The sequence below is a fragment of the Pygocentrus nattereri genome, chromosome 15, assembly GCF_015220715.1.
Source record: "Pygocentrus nattereri isolate fPygNat1 chromosome 15, fPygNat1.pri, whole genome shotgun sequence".
Lineage (NCBI taxonomy): Eukaryota > Metazoa > Chordata > Actinopteri > Characiformes > Serrasalmidae > Pygocentrus > Pygocentrus nattereri.
In genome coordinates, this window is record NC_051225.1 from 32,523,328 (window position 1) to 32,537,555 (window position 14,228).

Below are 14,228 nucleotides of genomic sequence, written 5' to 3' on the forward strand. Positions count from 1 at the left end.
ACAGTCAGTGGGGTGCCGACTTTTCAAACCAGCAGACTGATACATGCTTGCTGTCTGGGCATTGATATTAAGGAAACCATCAACAAGGAAACACTCAAGAAACATGAACGCTAATGCTAATTCCTTAGCTTTCATAGTCACTATACTGTGGCCACATTTGGAAATGCGCTCTTACGCGTGACATTGTTGAACAAAGTGGAAATCACTCGCTCAAGGAGAGGACTTTAGTAAGCCATAGGCTTTCTCATTTCATTTACTGAACATGTAACGCAGACAAATGAATATGTATCAAATATTGCTCGGAGCAAACCCACTGAGACAACCTTTCGTGACCTCAATTCTTAACAATCATTGAGTAGTTTTGGCACACAGTTCCACCTCCCACTGATGTGTGCTTAACATTTAGTTGACGAGACGGCCGTAATGAGAGGAAAACAACGATCTGGAAAAGAAAGAAAGAAGGGAAGACGAGAAAATCCCCCTGAGTTGGAGGCTCTCTCGCCTGTGCTCGGCCATAATTACCCAGCGGTAAAGTTTACCTGAGAGCCTCGCTTCGCCATTCTCCACCACGCGCTTCCCGCGCTTCAGCAGGGCCTCGCTGAAGACGGTGTTAATTGGCCTCCTGAGTTAGCACACCAGTCAGGGTAAAGGTGGTATCCTTGATGTCTCAGCACACTCGCCACCGGTGACTGATTCCTTTCGAGTCAGCCGCGCTGCTCGCATATCCTATAGCTCATTAAACACGCTGAGATGCGATGAACGGGGGGAGAGGGAGGGGGAGATTTGTCCTCACGGATTACTGGCTCAAAGAAATTCAGACTAAAAGGTAATTAATAGTTCTAGCGTGAGGACCGTTCCCTGAGCACGACCAGCTCTCAGTCATGGCAGAGAATTAGCGACGAGGTCTGTAGTTTGGAGTCCTGAGTGAATTGTGTGACAAGTTTGCATTGAGGAGTTAGCCTGAAGTTAGCTAATGAAGTTCCAGAGCTGTACTAATCATAGGACTAGCTGGTAGCCTGCAGCAAAATAAAGATATTTGTGAATGTGGATATTTTTTCCCACATGGCCATTTGGTGACAGAACATTATAGCTTGCTTACTTGGTTGATATACACAGAGCCGTTCATGGGGAGCCTGGCCACTTCCTGTTTCTCTCATTATATTAAAAACGGCACTGCAAAACTACAAAACTCATTGAGGGCACCTCAATGAATGGGGGTGAATAGCTAAAAACAAAAAAAATTAAACTTGCTTCTAATAATTAGTCAGAATGTCAAAAACTAGAACTTACCTATATATTTATGTTTTTCTTCTGTAAACAGGTGAGTACAGTAGGGTGCTAGCATCACTGGTACTTTGTCCTGAATGGTTGGGAAATGGATCAGCTGATTGGCTGAAAGAAGTGGTTTGTTTGCTCCGAAACTCTTAGAAAGTCTTATAACTGGACTACAAAAGCGCTCCGAAATATGACATCAGTATTGAAATATTCTATGTTGTTCTATTTCTGTTTTTCTACTGTAAACTGGTGAGTACAATAGGGCGCTATTGGTTGGTCGGCAGACAGATCAGCTTTGTTTGAGAGAAGTGGTTCAACTCGCCCTGATGTCATGAACATACATGAGGGATTGTTAGAAAGTCTTATAACTGGACTACAAAAGCACTCAAAAATCTAAGATCATGTTGAAATATTCTGTGCTGTTCTATGCTCAGAAAATTTGTGCATTTGTTTCTATAAAAGAAAGGCATTTAAAAACTATGATTTTGAACAAAAGCCCGATAAGAACCCATTCAGTCGCTTGAGAGTGACCTCTAGTGTCTGACAAATCCAGAAGACATTACTGAGTGGCAATTCTCCCACTACAAATTCTTTGTTTTTCAGGAAAGAGGTCCGGGTAAAGAAAATAGACATCCATTTATGTCTTTTATAGGAAATGGGCAAAGACAGCAGACACCTATGAGTTGTTTGGACATCTTTTGCTGTTATAAGATGCAATCCAAGAGCTAGACTGTGGTTTAGGTGAGCATTTTAGACATGCTTTAGACAAGGCTGTTGTAATCAGAATCCTACAAATACACCCAGAAAACGCATGCAACACATAAACCCTCCTGCAGTATTCTTCACGATCTTGTGTTGCCCATAATCCTTGGCACACGTGCATGACCCAAAAAAGTTCAAGAGATAAAATTACCACATTCGCAAATTTTGAAAAGAATTTAATTGCAGCCTAGCTTTTGGGACTCAGGTTTAGCTCTAATTTAAAGAACATAGAAGTCTACGGCTATAGGTTTTAGGTAGAAAGTAATTTAAGACCATTTCTACTGGCCTATTCATCATAAAACGTTCACACAATTTAAGAGCAGGTGGTATATGTTTTTCCAATATGTTTATTTTTAAGAGATGAATGCATTTAATTCTAAAGAGCTCTGCTCTTGTGAAATGTTCTTGTTTAATGTGTATTTGGTTTTTGCAGCCCATTTTCAAAACCATTACATCTAACACAGGCATTATTTTAGGCACACCAAGAATAACAGGTATTTCCCATTCACTGCCACAGAATTAAGAATTCATATAGCAATTAATTATTGTTTTGCAACTCTTGACTGCCACAGATGTTGAGAAACTGAAAGTAGTTTTACTGTTTCATTTGTGACCTTATGGTGTTTTTCACGTAGGGGGGAAAAGGCTGGACAGCTCAGCTGACAAACAACTATATGCAGCGCCTTTGAAAATGATAATGAGGCCTGCTTGCAAAACATCACAAATGTTTGCAGAATCTGTTTCCCAGGACGAAAGTCAAATATTAACCGACTTTTCACCTGCGGTTCTGTCAGTGCTGCTCGCCGCTGCTGACAGGTATTTCTCATCTGAATCTTGCATCGGTTGAGGTGAGGGCCTTAATTTTGAGATGAGTTGTTTAATTTTTGATTTCCTGTATAAATTTTAAAGTATTGTTCTGTATGTCTTAGCTTTTGCAGCATGTGCATAGAGGAGCAAGAAGAAAATCATTATTCAGCAGAGTATACCTGTCTCATTATTATTTCCCTTTATTATATTTTTATATGTTTATGGGGAATTGTTCAGCAACTGTAGCCACTGTATATCTGTCTATATTGAAAGTAATGAATGGTATGCAGGTTGCCCCAATTTAGATGTGTTGCAGTGCGAGGATACTCAATGATTACAATGCTCACTCGCAGACTTTTTTTATTGAGCATTATCATTCATTTATTTAAGCAATTAAACCTTATGCGCAGGGCCTAAAATGAAAAATGGATCACAGCATTTTCCACCCACTGGAAAATGTTCATTTTCCATTTAATGGGCTCGTCAGCCCTTCTAAATTCTTCAGCTGGACTGAACTAATCAGCTGCAGTTATCACTCTGACCGCTGTCAGAGCTTCGACTGCAGGCTCCCTCATGGCCAGGTGGAGATATATCTCTTTCTTTGTTGCATCAGTTAAGGTATGTCTCTTTTCAACCCTGCTACTGTGGCTACCTGCTATGATTGACCCTTAGAAGTACATGCACTCATTAATCCAATCATAATATGATTTCTGCAGTTATCTGATTATTTAAATGGTCATGTAAACAACATACTCTGATTTCTAAGATCAGAGTAAAGTCTAGAAAAGAGATCAAGAAAACTGATCAAGAGAGCTGGACGCAGTACCAGAAATAATCAGCAGCGTTGCTGCAAGACAGAAGCAATACACTTTTGGAGCAACACTGAAACCAAATACATGCTTGACGAAATAACATATTTAAATATTTTTCACTTTCTATATGATGTATGTTCATATTTTCAGCTAATTTGGTGCAATGTTGAAAAATAATTTGCAGCACGAAGTCAGCATGACTCATTTAGACCCGGAGTTTCCCCATTAGCTGATTACGCAAGTGCATGTAAACACTTTGCTCAGATTTCTGACAAAATATTACTGCAGTTATCAGATTATTAAGTGCGTGTGAACACACTCAGTGTTATGGCTAGTTATAATGAAACAGTGTAATATGATTGATTTGATTAGTTATTTCTCACAGAAGCAAGCAATGAGACTCTGATGATGAAAGTGTCTCATTTATACTGATACCAGTTTTGTGTTTGTGTGTTTTGTTTTGTGAAAGAAAATCAATTTGTGATTTTTCAATGTTGTTAGAAATAGACAAAGTCAGAAGTGCAGACTCCAACCTGTCAGGACAGAAATTAACTGAAGACAAATGCCATTCACCATGTAATTTATTCTTTAATCAAATACGTAATTACATAATTATATTTGAACAGTATAGCAAAACAACAGCAATACAAATTCTGTTCATGGTGTAACTGAGTCAATCTATTTAATATTGTAATTAGATAATAACTGTAGATTTTTGTGAAACATTATCTGCAGACTAAAAACGGTTGTTTCTGTTCATTTTTTCATGCACTTGGCTGGTACATGAACTGCTAAATGATGTGCACCCTAAAATCAGAAGCCATACTGGGATGGTTGTTACGCACTCATAACATTTCACTCATTGGCCACTTCAGCAGGAGGAAAACTCCAAATCTGAGTGGATCTGGTTTTAGCTGGATTTATAGCACGCTATGTAGCTAGTTCCAGTGTCACAGACATTTTCAGTCACGTCTTGGCTCAGCGCTCAGTGCCCATCTGCTTTAAGTCTGCTGCTATTATCCATCCTTCAAAAAAAAGTACAAAATGACCTGCCTCAATAACTGTAAGCCTGTTACATTCACATTAGCGCTAATGGCAACACTTGCTGGTTACAAATGCTTGTCGCATGGTTGACCACATGTCACGGCATATGAAGTGGAACTAACTCCAGTGCCAGGCTGAATTTTTCCCAGCTCTGTTCTTTACTCTCCTCTCATTACTGCAGCTGACTACATTCCTATAATACAGACCCCTACAAGTCAAGAGTTATATACAAGGTTGTGCCATGCAAATCGCTGCTGTCGGAACAAAACCTCTACAAAACAATAACTTTACAGGAGTCAGTGGAACCAGATTTTGTCATTTCTTTTGGTCCATTCATCATGAAATGTACGCATAATGTGAAGGACAGACATTTTCAAATTATGTCAAAAACTGAACAACACCAGCAAAATGTATTTACACAATTGATTCCATAGTAACTTATGCATTGAATTACATTCCCTCTCCTAACAAAACCAACCAGTTACCAGTAACTTTGCAGAAGAATGAAAACAATGTTTATCTTTTATGATTTTATTCCAATTCATTTTGGATTGTTTCTGTTGGTCCATTCCTCCTGAAACGGTCACATAATGGAAATGACAGCTGCTGTCCTCAAATGATGTATAGCAATAAAAATGGAAAAACACGGAGATGCATAGTTTCTATATAACTGCAATGATTTGATTTATGTTCTGTGTAGCTCCTTGTTTGAACTTTTTTCTGCTTATTTTGTTATAAGGAAATAACAAAAATGTGAAATCTGTTTTTGAACACATGGTATTTATTGAAAGCTTAGAATCCTCATTTCTGACCATTTCTCCACCTCTTTCAATGAACTATAGATGAGAAATAATTCATACTCTATTTTCCCATGTTTTTGTTAGCAACAACTGTGATTTATACATGTTAAATGCTCCTTTCTTTAATGTTATTTTGTGAAAGTCTGACGGAAAATATCACTTATTGGACCCCTATATCTGTCACTGCCCCTCAGCTGGATGCCCTATGGTTTGCATTCAGGGCATTTAACATCTGGACTGCAGAAGCCCACGCATAGCAGAATCCTGTTTTGCGGACTTCAGCTGAGCATTCAACATCCCTGGTTCCCTGAACTACTGCTGAACTGACAAACAGGAAACAGTATGTATGGCTGGGCATCGGTCTCTCACAGTGGCTCTCTCTCAGCACAGGTGTATCACAAGGCTATATGCTTGACCCCCTAATGATTACATGATGAGATGAAGTGTGTATGCTAGAGCAGAGAAATACACTAAACTGCACAGAGGAGAGGCCCAGTAAGCAGATCTAACCTGTACTTCCTCAAATCATTCAGAGTGGTTTGATGTGAAATGCCAGCGTAGACACTTGTGGCGGTCTAAGGAATGAGATATCCAAAGGGTAGATATCCAAATGCCTCTAAAAGTTGCGTCACAGTTTTGTTACACTTGTTTTACAATAGTTTTGAGATAACATCTTGGCCTAAAATTATTAGTAATTTTTTTTTATACATGCAAGGCATAACGGTCCCTAATGAAAGCTTTTTTCTCCAGATTTACACTGTTTTACAATGCTCAACATTACATATAAAACACAGAAGACGTGTAGGTTCACTTGTCTTTTTAGACTGTAAAATAAAAAGTAAAATGATTAGATTCGCTTGGAAACATCCAAGTCTTCGTCTTATATTAAGTCTTATATTAAACCACTCCGAAGCACTTTGAATGGTGTCACGCTTGGCTCCTCCCACTCCTCCATGCGCTCCTGTTGTGTTTACTTCCCAGTCCTGTCCATGTGCTTTTGTTTTGGTTTTCAGTCCTGCCCTCTTGTTTTGTGACTCCACCCCTGATTGTCTCCACCGGTGTTTCCACCTGTCCTTCGTTTACCCTCATGTATTTAAGCCCTGTGTTTGCCCTTTGTTTTCGCTGGTCTTTGTTTGTATATTTGATTGTGCTTTATATGTTGTTTGCTGTTTGATATGTTTGAGGTTTGATGTATGTTGTTTTTCTTCCAGCCCTGCTGTTTGTGTACCTGTTTATTTACATTATGTCTGTCTCTCCTGCTCTACGTATAGGTCACTTGAACCTGGACTGTCTTGACCCTGATTTTGGATTTGCCCATAATAAACCTTGCTTGTCTCCGCACGTGCGTCCACCTCAACATCACTCCCCATCATTACAAATGGCTTACATCTCAGTGATTGAATTATTCAGGAAGTTTTGTAACTGGTGCAGGTCCGATAATAGTATAAATAATATTTGTTGTTTTAAGGTGATGTTAACCCTTCTATACATACACACACACAGCCACTTCTCCCTCAGGGTCGCGGGAGGTGCTAGAGCCTATCCCAGTGGTCATCGGGCAGAAGGCAGAACCCCTTCTATAAAATACTATGTTAATTATGTTAATTTTTGGCCCAGTATGACCAATAAAACATTGTCACACATGGATTATTTAGATACTACAAATAAGCTTCGAATGAGAGAAATAAATAATGTTATTGTCTGTTTTCTGTTACAGTGTAAATTCCCCTTTGTGCATTCAGTCATATCTTTGCGTTCAAGATATATGTTGTACAGAAATAATCAAATGTAATCAAATCAAATGATGCTGAAAAGCGAATCTTAATCGCCTTAAAATTGTGGTGAGGTCAAAGATTTACACCTCTACACTACTTTCTCTGGAAAATAGAGGTGTTGTTATGAAGGTGTATAGAGAGGAGGACTCATATTTTGAGTGCTATTAATACGCTGGATATCAACACCATGAAACAGGTTAAAACCTTATTGACCTCCACAAGCTAGGGATGACATGAAAAAAATATCAGTGACTAAATTTACCACGTCATTTTAGCACTGAAATTATATTGATACGCTTTTATTAGAATTGTTTACATTTTTTGTAACACCAAAAATCTATCACACTTAAAAATAATGGTTTGTCAAGGGTTCTTTAGTACAGAACCATGAACATTCAGAGAACGCTTTGCAGGATTCAACTGTTCTTTGCATTGTGAAAAGATTCTTCAGACTGATGGAGAATTTGTTGAATATGGTTCTATGTAGAACCTTTTTGAGAAGGGTTCTATATAGCACCAAACAAGTTCTTCTATTATTCTATTATTACATACTTGACATCGTCACAATAAAAGAACCCCTTTTGATGTTATGTAGAACTATTCTCTTTACTAAGAATAATTTAGGAATATTATTTTAAGTATGCATTACACACACACACACACACACACACACACACACAAGCACATCTTCTAATCCGATTCTCCCTAAGGGTCCCGGGGGGTGCTGGAGCCTATCCCAGCCATCTATTATTACGATTTAAATGAATATAAAATTATCATCAGTGTTACTACTTTTTATTTGACTTTTTCTTAGTAGTTGCATGCTTTGCAGGCAGACTGTAGGCTATTAGGCTGTTTACACCCGCTGTATCTGTTTTAAAAGATGTTAATAACACATGATCATTGACATTTTAAATTTTAAAGGGTTATCATTCGTCCACCCACTGGCTAGCAGGCTCATGTGCAACTTCTTTGCAGGGCATCATAGCTCAGGTACAGTAAACCAGATACCCAAGGTACTGTCCTGCTCTACCACACGTTCCACGTCTCCTGTACACTCAGGAATAGATCAGAAAAACTGTATTTTTAAAATGCGTGTGGAATTTTAATATCAAACTACAGGTGACACATTAGAGTCATGATTTTATTGCTAAGAGTGGTGTAGATTGCGAATTGTCGTAAATTGTTGAACATATTCTGCCTATACAGCACAGGTAAAAACATTTTGGTTTTGGACAAACTCAGTTTCTTGAGTACAAATATTTAGTATAAAGCCAAAAAAGTCAAAAAAGTGAGAAAAAGGAAAAAAGAATAGAAATGGAAATTCTTCACATTTGTACTGAACAAAAATGAACATAGACGATTATACACTGTGATCTAGTGGTAAGCCAGTCCAGAGGATTCTGCAAGTGTAATATACTGTCATATGTAAAATTTGGGTGCCCCTGTTGTGTTGATTTTCTAAGGGAAATTAAGTGAACACATCCTCTACAGAGAAACATACATATATGCTGTTTTCTTTTTGCCAGTTTGTTCAGCATGCTTCCTTTAGCTTCTACACTTGGTATCAGTGTATTTATTCGAGTTATATAAAACCACTTAAACTGCTTGTTATCGCATGAAGATTATTTTTTGTTTTTTACAGTATAGCATATGCTGCACATTTTTTTAATATACATTCATTGGTCACCATTTAGGTGGTTGTAGTTCATGCAGAGAGTAAAGTATACACTTATTTTTGATTAAATTATGTGATTCAGTGTCTGAACTCTGCATGCAATAAAGGTCCTGGTTTAAGAGTTTCTGGAGAAGAACTTCACCAGACCTGTAGTGCCATCTAGGGGAAAATACATTTATGACATAAAAATATTTTTTCTGCTTTTTGTTCTCCATTTGCAAATTTCATTGTATGTGTACAAGCCCAGTCAAAATGAGCAGGCTATATTTCTCTTCTATGGTGGTTTATTGTGCTTGTAGTCTTTGATATGTATTTAATTCCGTCTAATTCTGTTTGTTATATATGTTCTGGTTTATATCAAAGACCTTTTGTCTATTAAGGTGAACTGGTCATTTACAGGATAACAGGATTAACCCTTGCATATTTACTATTGCTCTGGTCAGATGGGAAGCTTTATTTGTCTTGAGAGAGAGAGAGAGTGAGAGAGAGAGAGAGAGAGAGAGAGAGAGACAGAGAGAGAGAGAGAGAGAGAGAGAGAGAGAGAGAGAGAGAGAGAGAGAGAGAGAGAAATAAAAAGCTCTGCCCTCTCATCCTAAATGGTGTTTTGTGACAGCCTGTAAATCACCTATAAAGCAAGTAGGCTCACTGTTTTGGAACCAGGAGATGACTCCCTCTGCACCATTAGGTGCTAATAAGACACCACTACCCTCTTTCGTTCCCCACACACATGCACACACACTTACACACACACACACACACACACACACACACACACACACACACACACACATCTTTCATGGCTGCCACAGTCTCCAAATGAGAAACGTGACCCTGCTGACCGTGGGATTGGGGTCACTTGTGGGTCATCTCTCTCTTCCCTGCTTTACACTCTCCATTGTTGTCTAGCTGTAAATGTAAAAAAGCAGAATATGCTTGTGTAACTTGTTTGGTGTATGTTTGGTGATAAAATATATAATCATGTCTTTGCAATTGTAGCTTTTGATATCTCAATAAGAATATAATAAAAGTGATTTTTCAAGTGTGATTTGAAAAGTCAATATTCAGCATTTCTGCATTGTTAAGATGTAATGAAAGTCATTCAGAGACTCCACGCTAGAAAAATATACATAGGCCTGTGAATTTATAGGCCTAGTCAGAGTTTTTCACAGTGGTGGTGATAGGAACCAAACGCCACATGAATGCCATTAAAAGCTCCCACAGAGAAAGCTATTGCATGAACTGGTTATGAATACACTGCCTGATGCCTGAGACATTGTTTTGTGATAGTTTTGAGAAGCTTTTGGCCTAAAACACATTTTATAACACATTCATGGTGAGGAAGTACATGCAAGTCATTGGAAAACAAATCAATACAGAAAGAAAATGCTTTATCATAGTCCTTGATGTTTTACTATTATACCCATTAAATCACAAACTCAGACACAACTCACATGTAGAGTTAAGACGTGTAGGTTGTTTTGGATAGTAAATAAAATGGCTATATTTGCATTGAACACATTGCAAACCCTGGTTCCTGTCACCACCATGAGGGCTAAGTTTGTCTGCAATGAACCATTTCAGATCAACCCACTACGAATCACATTGTTTACATCTCAACAATCCAAATTATGCAAAGATTTTCAGCAAAAGCCACATGAACAAATAGCTATGCAGAGGGGCAGTTTCTGGAGCAAATAGCTATGCAGAGGGGCAGTTTCTGGCCTAAGCAAAGGTAGGCAGCTGCTTAGGGCCTCCATGAAAGTGCAGACTAGACATACTGTATGTATAAGCTGTGTTTAAAACTGCTGTTATTTGCAAATTTAGTCATTATTTTCAGTCATTTCAATGTACTCTTGCCCCTGGGTCATGGTTATAATGGACACAAGGACACAAGTGCATGAAGACATAGGCAATAAAGCAATAATCAACATTATGGAGGTTCTTTGGTGTGCTTTTCTGGGAGTTGAGAGAGAAAATAAAGTTAAAATTGTGCTGCACGGTCTCAGCAGACTGAACATAATGCTAGCGTTAGTGTTTAGATAGCTCCAGTGCTGGGGTAATTACTCGATAAAAGTAACAATTCAGGTTACAAATGACTTCTTTCAAAATGTAATTAATGTAGTTCCCAGAAAAAATAATCTCACATGTTACAGCATACCAGCTGTGTACAAAATCTCACTATATTTGCAGATACATTTGCTTGTTTTAGGCATATTTCTTAAAAAAAAACTCACACATGATCTGCCAATATCAGTGAGATAAAAATAATATTCTTACAGAAATCTCAAAAGGAGAAATATTAGATATAATAGCTAGCTTGAGGAATTAAAATTTGCATTGAAGGGGCTCCATTCTTATCTTGCCCTGGGCCCCTGATTCTCATACCCCTTGCTGTGCAACAGGATCAATTGTTCAGTGGTTTAAGGAAGTTGTACAACTTCTGATATGTAATCAAACAAATTTGACCTATTAAATAATTTTATGCAGGCACATGATCAGAGTGAATAAAAAGAATCACATGACCTCAGTAGCTTTTTAAGCTCTTGTCAGTTTGAGTTTGAGTTCAGTGCCCTGCTGAAAGACGGAAATATCTTTGCAGTTTCCTTACAGTTTCCTTTAATCTAGCATAGAATGGCATCCCGTTCACCTGGTGCTTAGTCCTGGGAGGGTTGCCAAATATAATGCTTGGCATTTTGAAACCCCTTTAAGGGTTCTTACTATGAAGAGCTCATACATAGCTCACTTGTAGTGTATGTTACAGTTGGTCACAGAAGTTTTTAGGGCTGGCTAATTTCTTGGCTCACAGAAACACAGGCTATTTTATTCTACCGCCAGTATGAAGATTCTTATTATAAAAAGCCTGCCTTGATATACCTCTCTTACAGGGCTAATTACTAAACCATTTTTTTTAAATTACTAAATAACACATGGACATTATCAATTGTGTTATGAGTTGCATGGAAATGTGTGTCATAAATATGCAACTACAGTTTATGCAGCTTATATGATTATATAGAATTATACTAGCTATCATCATATACATCATAGTTAGTGATCATGGGGTATTCAACAGAGCACTTTGGTTTGAGAACCACTGGTGAATGTTAATGAGGCTTTTTGCTATACCCTGCTGCAGAACTCCACCAAAAACCTGTGATCATGCACATCAGTGAAAAGGCCACTAGATGGCAGCATTTCTTTAAGATCACCGTTATCGGGCTGCGCGTACTAACTACAAGCAATTACACAACTTCAGCACTAGGGGGCGCAGTGGAGGTGCGGAGCTTTTTGCGTTGATCCAAGAGCCGTTAGTGATGTGCTGATTTTATTGCACTTAAATTTTCAGAACCTTGACTTTATTTTAACATTTCCACCCGCTCATCGCCTGACGACCTTCCAGATATTCAAAATTCATTCTGATGACAATTATAGCTCATTGTGTGACAAACGAAGTGGAAATAAATGGTTTTAAAAAAGGGGTTTGACACATTTTAACCACCAGCTTCAAGCTCCTTCTATAGAGGCAAAGTGAATTAAAGTGAATTCTATAGGATTGATTTTAACTATGTAGGAGTAAAGGTGGATTTTTTAAAAGTATATCTTGTGTATATAGTATATATAAAGTAAAGCGTGGTGAACTGAGCTATTCTTTCATTTTAAAAAATGGTGATAGGAACCAGATGTCTGTTAGCTATTAACTGAAATATGCTGCTTATTAACAGAATTTATTTTACAGTAGTTCTGAGATAAAGTTTTCACCTAAAACATACTTTAGAAAGGAAAACGGATCATTTTGGATAGCAAATGAAACGTACGCTGTAGACATACTGACTTCTAATTTGCATCACTGCAAAGAAATCTTCAGTTAATGAGTTTCTTTACAATCCCTTCACTTTACTTCCAACCATTTTTTCAGCAGCTGAATTACAGAGAAAATTTGAACTTTGTTGAGTTTAAGCTTTAAACTATTCAATACCAGCTAACATTACACACCTCACACATATATTCCACAGTAATGCTTGTGAATTCCAAAATGGAAAAATAAAACTCAGTTGAAAACGTTTGCACCAGTGTAATTGAGAATGCTCACATTTGGGGAAAGCAAGACGTGTTAAAGATTTGAAAATCCTTATTCTGCATTTTGTTTATTTGCATTGTTGGCAGCATTTTTTACCTCAGTCCTACTGGCTATGTTCTCCAGCATGACGCTGCAGCTCCAAACTATACAACCAAGCAGATGCTGCAAGTGCCATCATTTTATTCGGCAGATTATATGTGGTACACGGGTGTCCGTCGTTGTCTGGGGATCAAAAACATCTAAACTTGCTCATTTGTTTGGAAATATTTGGAGAAAAGGGGTGTAATGTTAAGAGAAAAGAGCAAACGTAATGGCTCCTGTCTTACCTGTAACTGCTGCAGGCCTGCAGTCCACCAAAAGAGTGAACACTGGTGTGATTTTGTAACAAACACACTCACACAAACCTCCCTCCTTCCTTTCTGTAGACCATCCTTTAGTTTTCCTGCCACACATTTCAGTGGTGCCAGTTTTTAACCACAGCCACCAAATCTGAGAACACCAAGATGTTCTTTCTGAAAATACAGCTGAAGCCTGTGGCTTTGAAATTCCTCCCTGGAAACAATAGCAAAGCAACCCACAGTACCTAATTAAAGATGCCCAGACAAAGAGCAAATAAGAGACATCAAAGGACTTGACAGAGGCAGAATTCTGTAGTTTTCGCAATAAAAAGGCCTTTGATCATTCTCCCTAGGGTTGTCAATGGACTATGCGGCTTTCCTAGTGGCCAACATAAGAATTTTCTTGTGGAATAATCAACCAGCCCAGTGGCCTGGTGAACCAGAGCTTAAATGGATAGTTTAATGTGTTTAGATCCCAAGGCAGCATTTTATTAGGTAGGTTTTACTTTTAAAAGAAACTTGGCTGTGCAGGCGGTGCTTCTCAGGCTTTGTGCATGTCACTGGTGTGACACTTCCATCAACACCCCATGAAGCATATAATCACCATGCAAACCAACACCCGTACCACCAACACAAAGCTGCACACCATTAAAGAAGGCAGCCATGGCAGGTTTTAGATTAAACTGTAATCTGATGTTAATTAATCCCATGGATTGACTGGCAATTCCCTCAGATGACGAAGAGTCAATCTCTGTCAGCGCTGTCACTGAGGTGCCTCTGGGTTCTCACCCACACTGATACGATAAGCCACTTCAGCTACTTGACCAATTTAATTTGGATTAATTTTTCATAAACTACC

At 38.3% G+C, this 14,228-nt stretch overlaps 1 long non-coding RNA gene across 1 annotated transcript; it reads left to right on the forward strand.

The window, feature by feature from the left end:
* The first annotated feature begins 2,805 nt into the window (after nt 1-2,805).
* On the forward strand, nt 2,806-9,456 carry LOC119265233. Its single transcript, XR_005131504.1, has 3 exons — nt 2,806-2,885; nt 5,695-5,840; nt 6,772-9,456. It is a non-coding gene; the product is annotated as an uncharacterized LOC119265233 (long non-coding RNA).
* The last annotated feature ends 4,772 nt before the right edge of the window (nt 9,457-14,228 follow it).